Source organism: Somniosus microcephalus, chromosome 1 (genome assembly GCF_052327205.1).
Source record: "Somniosus microcephalus isolate GS21.2 chromosome 1, FLI_Smic_1.0, whole genome shotgun sequence".
In the NCBI taxonomy this organism is placed as follows: Eukaryota; Metazoa; Chordata; class Chondrichthyes; order Squaliformes; family Somniosidae; genus Somniosus; species Somniosus microcephalus.
The window spans coordinates 334,328,118-334,335,117 of NC_140987.1; the positions used below are offsets into that span (position 1 = coordinate 334,328,118).

Sequence of the window (7,000 nt, forward strand, 5' to 3'; positions counted from 1 at the left end):
TCTGTGTAGTTTGATGAGTCCTTGTGTTCAGGACTCAGCAAACTTTTCAACTTTTCAGAAATCACCTGGCTGTTGGTTTGGAGGATCCAACAGCCAGTCTGTGAAATCTACAATGAAGATGTCGGGACTCCGGATCCACAGTGGCTGAAGGCTGTAGGCAGAAACAAAGGCAAGTGAACATTTTATAACACTTTACACTCACCTTACATACTTACCACTCCACACTTGCACCCATCACTCACCTCTACATCTCACTTTCAGACGCTTCCGACCCCCGCAGACCACCTCCTCATCTACACCCTGGCGGGGTTCGCTTAGGTCGGGAAGCCTGCACTTCGGAGCTAAAAATAGGGATAAGCCTATTTTCTGCCCGTTAACTACCTGTTAATCCTTTTCCCGCCAAGAGGGCACGGAAGCGGGTTGGGGGCAGGTTTGCCAGCCGCCCCCAAATCCTGCAACTTTACCGGCAGTCCTGCCTCCATACCTGCCTCCTCGGGGCTGACAAAATCCAGCCCTAAATGTTTTGTCTCCTTTGCTTTATTTCTACCAATTAAACCTCAAGTGAGGAGTCAGAAATTTTGGGCCACTGTGCCTCAAAGGACCAGCCTCAAACATCATCGTAGCTTTCTGAGTTGCTGATCAAACACAATGGAAACTCGGGGCCCCATTAAGCTGCCGCAGCAGCAGTGGAATTTCCCCCCTCTCCAGAGGCTGCCTCCCAACAGAGGGAGTAAATATCGCTGGAACACACCCTGAATAGTTCACTAAGCTCCGCTGATGCAAATAGGACAGGGTCACGGCAGGGTCACGTGCAGTCCTGGCGCAATTCCAACTCTTGCCACAGGAAAATCTCAACCTTGGCTTTAGTCAAACAAAGAGGAGATTATTATGCTGATGTTGACTGAATGTAGATTTCATAGAATCATAGACATTTACAGCACAGAAGGAGGCCATTCAGCCCATTGTATCTGTGCCAGCCAAAAATGAGCTATCCAGCCTAATCCCACTTTCCAGCTCTTGGTCAATAGCCTTGCAGGTTACAGCACTTCCAGTGCATATCCAAGTACTTTTTAAATACTGTGAGGGTTTCTACCTCTACCACCCTTTCAGTCAGAGCGTTTCAGACCGCCCTCCTCCACCCACCACCTCCCGGGTGAAAAAAGTTCTCCTCAACTCCCCTCTAATCACTTTAAATCTAGGCCCCCTGGTTATTGACCTCGCTGCTGAGGGAAATAGAGTGGATAGGAAGGACCTAGCTAGGTTCCTCAAAATTTTATACACCTCAGTTAAATCTCCCCTCATCCTCCACTGTTCCAAAGAAAACAACCTCAGCCTATCCAATCTTTCCTCATAGCTAAAATTCTCCAGTCCTGGCAATATCTTCGTAAATCTTCTCTGTACCCTCCCTAGTGCAAATCACATCTTTCCTGTACTGTGGTGACCAGAACTGTACGCAGTATTCTAGCTGTGGCCTAACCTAGTGTTTTATACAGTTCAAGCACAACCTCCCTGCTCTTATATTCTATGCCTCAGCTAATAAAGGAAAGTATCCCATATATCTTCTTAACCACCTTATCTACCTGTTATCAGCATTATTAATGCATTGTTTGAATGGTTATGACTGGGACAATGTGTTGTTCAGACATGGATTCACGGAGTCTTGAAACAGATGGGCCGCGTTTTCTGGCTCCGAACAAAGAATCAGGTCAGCCTGTAGTTGGTGATTTTGATTGACAGCTGTATGTGAGACGTGTGAGAAGGGGTAGGGTCTGTGATTGGCTGTGATCATTTTGACAGGTAGGTCAATGGCCACAACCAGCAGAGTGTATTATTCAGTGACTCTTTCACTGTGTTTAGCCATGAAAGAAAGTGGTTGTTGGAGGCCAATCATCTCAGCCCCAGGACATCATTGCAGGAGTTCCTCAGGGCAGTGTCCTAATCCCAACCATCTTCAGCTGCTTCAATGACCTTCCCTCTATTATAAGGTCAGAAGTGGGGATGTTCGCTGATGATTGTACAGTGTTAACATAAGAACATAAGAAATAGGAGCAGGAGGCGGCCATTCGGCCCCTCAAGCCTGCCCCGCCAGTCAATAAGATCATGGCTGATCTGATCTTGACCTCAACGCCACTTTCCCCACGCACTCCTCATAACCATTGACTCTCCTGTAGCTCAAATATATGTCTCTCTCTGCCTTGAATATATTCAATGACTCCACCTTCACAGCTCTCTGGGGTAGGGAATTCCAAAGATTCACGACCCTCTGAGTGAAGAAATTCCTCCTGATTTCCGTTTTAAATGGGCAACCTCTTATCTTGAAACTATGCCCCCTAGTTCTGGATTCCCCCATGAGGGGAAACATCCTCCCTGCATCTACCCTGTCAAGCTCCCTCAGAATCTTATATGTTTCAATAAGATCACCTCTCATTCTTCCAAGGTCCAATGAGTATAGGTCCAACCTGCTCAACCTTTCTTCATAAGACAACCCCTTCATCTCCGGAATCAACCTCGTGAACCTTCTCTGAACTGCCTCCTATACAAGTATATCCCTCCTTAAATAGGGAGGCCAAACCTGTACGCAGTACTCCTGGTGCGGTCTCACCAGCACCCTGTACAGTTGTAGCAAGACTTTCCTACTTTTATACTTCATCCCCCTTGCAAGAAAGGCCAACATTCCATTTGCCTTCCGAATTACTTGCTGTACCTGCATGCTAACTTTTTGTGTTTCATGCACGAGGACCCCCAGATCCCTCTGTACCGCAGCATTTTGTTCAGTCCCATTTGCAACACCTCAAAATAACTAAGCAGTCTGTGCCCGCAAGCAGCAAGACCAGGACAACATTCCGGCTTGATAAGTAACATTCACACCACACAAGTGCCAGTCAATGACTTTCTCCAACATCAGAGATTCTAAACACCTTCCCTTGACATTCAACAGTGTTACCATTGTTGAATCCCCAACATTAACATCCTGGGGTCACCATTGACAAGAAACCTAACTGGACCAGCCACATAAAAAGAGCAGGTATTCTGCAGCAAGTGTCTCACCTCCTGACCCCCCAAAGCCTTTCCACCATCTACAAGGCACAAGTCAGGAGTGTGATGGAATACTCTCCACTTGCCTGGATGAGTGCAGCTCCAACAACACTCACCAAGCTCAACAGCACCCGGGACAAAGCAGCCCGCTTGATTGGCAACCCATCCACCACCAAACATTCACTCCCTCCACCACCGGCGCACTGTGGCTGCAGTGTGTACCATCCACAAGATGCACTGCAGCAACTCGCTAAGGCTGCTTCGACAGCACTTCCCAAACCCGCAATCTCTACCACCTAGAGGACAAGGGCAGCAGGCACATGGGAACACCACCACCTCCAAGTTCCCCTCCAAGTCACACACCATCCTGACTTGAAGTATATCGCCGATCCTTCATCGTCACTGGGTCAAAATCCTGGAACTCCCTCCCTAACAGCACCGTGGAAGTACCTTCACCACACGGACAGCAGCAGTTCAAGGCGGCGGCTCACCATCTCAAGGGCAATTAGGGATGGGCATTAAATGCTGGACTTGCCAGCGACGCCCACATCCCAGGAGCAAATAAAAAAACACTCCAGTATTGTACACATTCCCATTATTATAAATCCTGGCCTTGCCAGCGACACCCACATTCCATGAATGAATTTAGAGTCATACAGCACAGAAGGCCCTTCGGCCCATTGTGTCGGAGCTGGCCATCAAGCCCTGTCTATTTTAATCCCATTTTCCAGCACTTGGTCCGTAGCCTTGTATGCTATGGCGTTTCAAGTGCTCATCTAAATGCTTCTTGAATGTTGAGGATTCCTGCCTCTACCACCCTTTCAGGCAGTGAGTTCCAGATTCCAACCACCCTCTGGGTGAAAAAGTTTTTCCTCAAATCCCCTCTAAACCTCCTGCCCCTTACCTTGAAACTATGCCCCCTGGAAATTGACCCCTCTACTAAGGGGAAAAGTTCCTTTCTATCTACCCTATCTATGCCCCTCATAATTTTGTACACTTCAATCAGGTCCCCCCTCAGCCTTCTAAGGAAAACAACCCCAGCTTGTCCAGTCTCTCTTCATAGCTGAAGCGCTCCAGCCCAGGTAACATCCCAGTGAATCTCCTCTGCACCCTCTCCAATGCAATTTTAAAAAAGGAGTGACCATTTTTAATGAGGGGTTTAAACCCATTTAAAATAAATGCCTGCATTAAAATAACAGGCACAGGAATATTATGAGTGCGCTAAGCATTCAAGCATCAATATCAAATCGGATTTTCTCAACTAAAAGGAATTAAATGCTTGGAATAATCAGATGGGCAGAAAAGGAGAGAAAACAAGAGGTGATTAGCCATTTTTGTTGATTTTTCTGAAGTATTTGCAATGAGTTGTTCAGTTTCCTCTCTGTATTGACTGCAAGGCCTCCTCTACTGAGTGCAAACTCCACATCCTGCCTCTTGTTCGACACCACTCCCCATTCCGATAAATACACACCCCCTGCCATTTTGTCAAAAGGCATTTCCTGCAATTTGGTTCTCTTGTAACATTTTCATTTTCACTCAACCCCCTGAATAAAACTCCTTACTTTTAGGAGTTTGTGGTCTGAACAGATCCATAACGAAGAGATAAGAAGATTGAGACAATGAGGGGAGAAAACTCATAACAATCTTTCAAGTTGAGCTGGAATTCTGTTTAAACCCGTTGAATATGATTCACCCGCGAAATTCGGTAACTACACTCAGTTTGTTGTTTCATTTCTGGGTCCTTACCTGCACTGGTTCCTTGAAGGAGGAGAGCCTGTCAGTGAGGTTCTCACACTGTCAACACCTTGATCCAGAGTGACTTGTCCTGCTGTTTCAGTTTCTAACCTACTACTAGAAGTAAGTAGGTCTAGTAACAGCCTTTTGTGGGATTGGACAGATTATTGTGCGGTATCCAATGTGAATCAAGCACAGTGGGAGATCATTTGTTGCTGGGGAGATTTTGATTTTACCTTCCTAGAAATGAATCTGAACAGAAGAGACTTCGGCCACGATTTTCTCATTGGCGGCGGGTTGGGTGATCGGCGGGTTCCGGTTCCGCCGCCACTTTCAGCCGGTCAGAAATTGAAATTTTCCCTTAATTGTTCTATTGAATCCCTGCTTGCGTGCTACCCGGGCCAATTAGTGGTTTCGGGTCTGCTGCTCACCTCTGTTGACGTCTGTCAGCCAGCTGCATTTAAGGGGCCCATGCAGCCTTGTTTCATTCTTATCCTTTTATGCTGGATTTCGTGTTGCCAACTACAACTATGACTGCTGCAAGAGCCAAGGCCTCACCCTGTTTTGATGATGACTCCCTCCATGCTCTTGTGGAGGGAATAAGAGGGCGAAAGGAGGCACTTTTCCCATCCTCTGGATGGAGGGAGCCCTCTCAGCAAAGCAAAGCAGCCTGGCTGCAAATTGCTGAGGAGGTCAGCTCCAGATTGTTGTGTACTCGATCCTGGGTCCAGTGCAGGAAAAGGTCGAATGACCTGGTGCGCTCAGGAAAAGTGAGTATAACATCACACTTGCCCTCAATCTGCTCCCCATCTCCAGCACTCTGCATTGTCAACCTAATCCTGTACATCCCACTTTACCCTTACATCCCTTGGACCCTTAACCATCCCTCTCTCTATATGTACACAATTACTTCACTATTCGACTGTGCTGCCCTCACACTTGCTATCACAGTTATGCAATGACAACAACTAATAACGCACAGGGAAGGCTTGGTATTAGCGCCTCACTCCATCTTTGTCTCCTGAGCATCTATGCAATGGATTCTCTACACTCACTCCATCATTCTCACTCAAACTCCACTTGTGTCTCTCATTGCAGGAAAAGAGCCCACAATAAGAGGGAGAGGGCTATGACAGGAGGAGGGCCACCTTCCAATTCCCATCAGACCAACGCTAAAGAGGCTGCCCTCGAAATAATCGGTGTTGATGAGGATCTTGATGTGCCAAATAACTGCCTGAATCCATGAGGTTAAAACTTAAAACTAAAGGCTTTTATTAAGTAAGAATCATGGCATCAAGTTAACACGGGGCAATCATCATTCATCACTGACCCAGCCCTTATGAGTAAAACCCAGCTCTTATAAATAAGACTCACACCAATCAGGAGGATCCATAAAGGCGCTCTTTTGGTTGAACCAAACATAAACAAATAGACTGTAACTAATTAAACTTTAAATAAACCTTAACAAATCAAATTAAAATTTGGTTGTCCAAATCAATTATGCACTCCAGTCCCCCCGGCGCCCACCAATCGCGGAAGTACTCGAGCGAACCAGCGGACACCTCGTGCTCCATCTCCAGGGCCACCTGGGCGCGAACATGGCCGCGGAAGAGAGGGAGGCAATCTGGCTGGACGACCCCCTCAACCGCCCGCTGCCTGGACCAATTGATGGCTTTTTTAGCCAGGCCCAGGAGCAGACCCACAAGGAGGTCCTCCAACCTGCCCGCTCCCCTCCGCACCGGGTGACCGTAGATCAAGAGCGTGGGACTGAAGTGCAACCAAAAACCGAGGAGCAGCCCCTTCAAATAATGGAAGAGGGGCTGCAACCTCTCACACTCCATGTATATATGAAACACAAACTCCTCCAGGCTGCAGAAAAGACAGGCGGCCTGGGAGTCCGTGAACCTACTTAAAAATATATTGCACGGGACTGCTCCGTGCAACACCCTCCAGGCCAAGTCCCCAATAGAACAAGGGAAGACTCCCGCATAGAGAGCCCTCCATTGGGGACCTCTGCCTCAAGGCAAGACAGCACGCCAAGGCGTGTCCAGATGGCAGGCGAAGATGGCAAAGTGAAGAGTATGCAGGAGCAGCCCGTACAGGAAACACCTCCGTGCGGAATGAAAAGGCACGGAGGGTATTTCCTCGAGACGGCTCAAGTTGTGAGGCGCCAGTTCCCGAGGGGAGTTTCGGGGCCGGGCGCCGATCAGGAATTCCGTCCGAACGGGGG

The 7,000-nt window shown here is 47.9% G+C and overlaps 1 protein-coding gene across 1 annotated transcript in view; it reads right to left on the reverse strand.

Annotated features, from left to right (window-relative positions):
• LOC147124912 (interferon-inducible GTPase 5-like) overlaps positions 1-4,973 on the reverse strand; it is a 29,806-nt gene extending 24,833 nt beyond the window's left edge. The window contains exon 1 of the mRNA XM_085994700.1: positions 4,783-4,973. The gene's annotated coding sequence lies outside the window, so the exon portion shown is untranslated. The remainder of the gene's footprint in view (positions 1-4,782) is intronic.
• Positions 4,974-7,000: the final 2,027 nt, after the last annotated feature.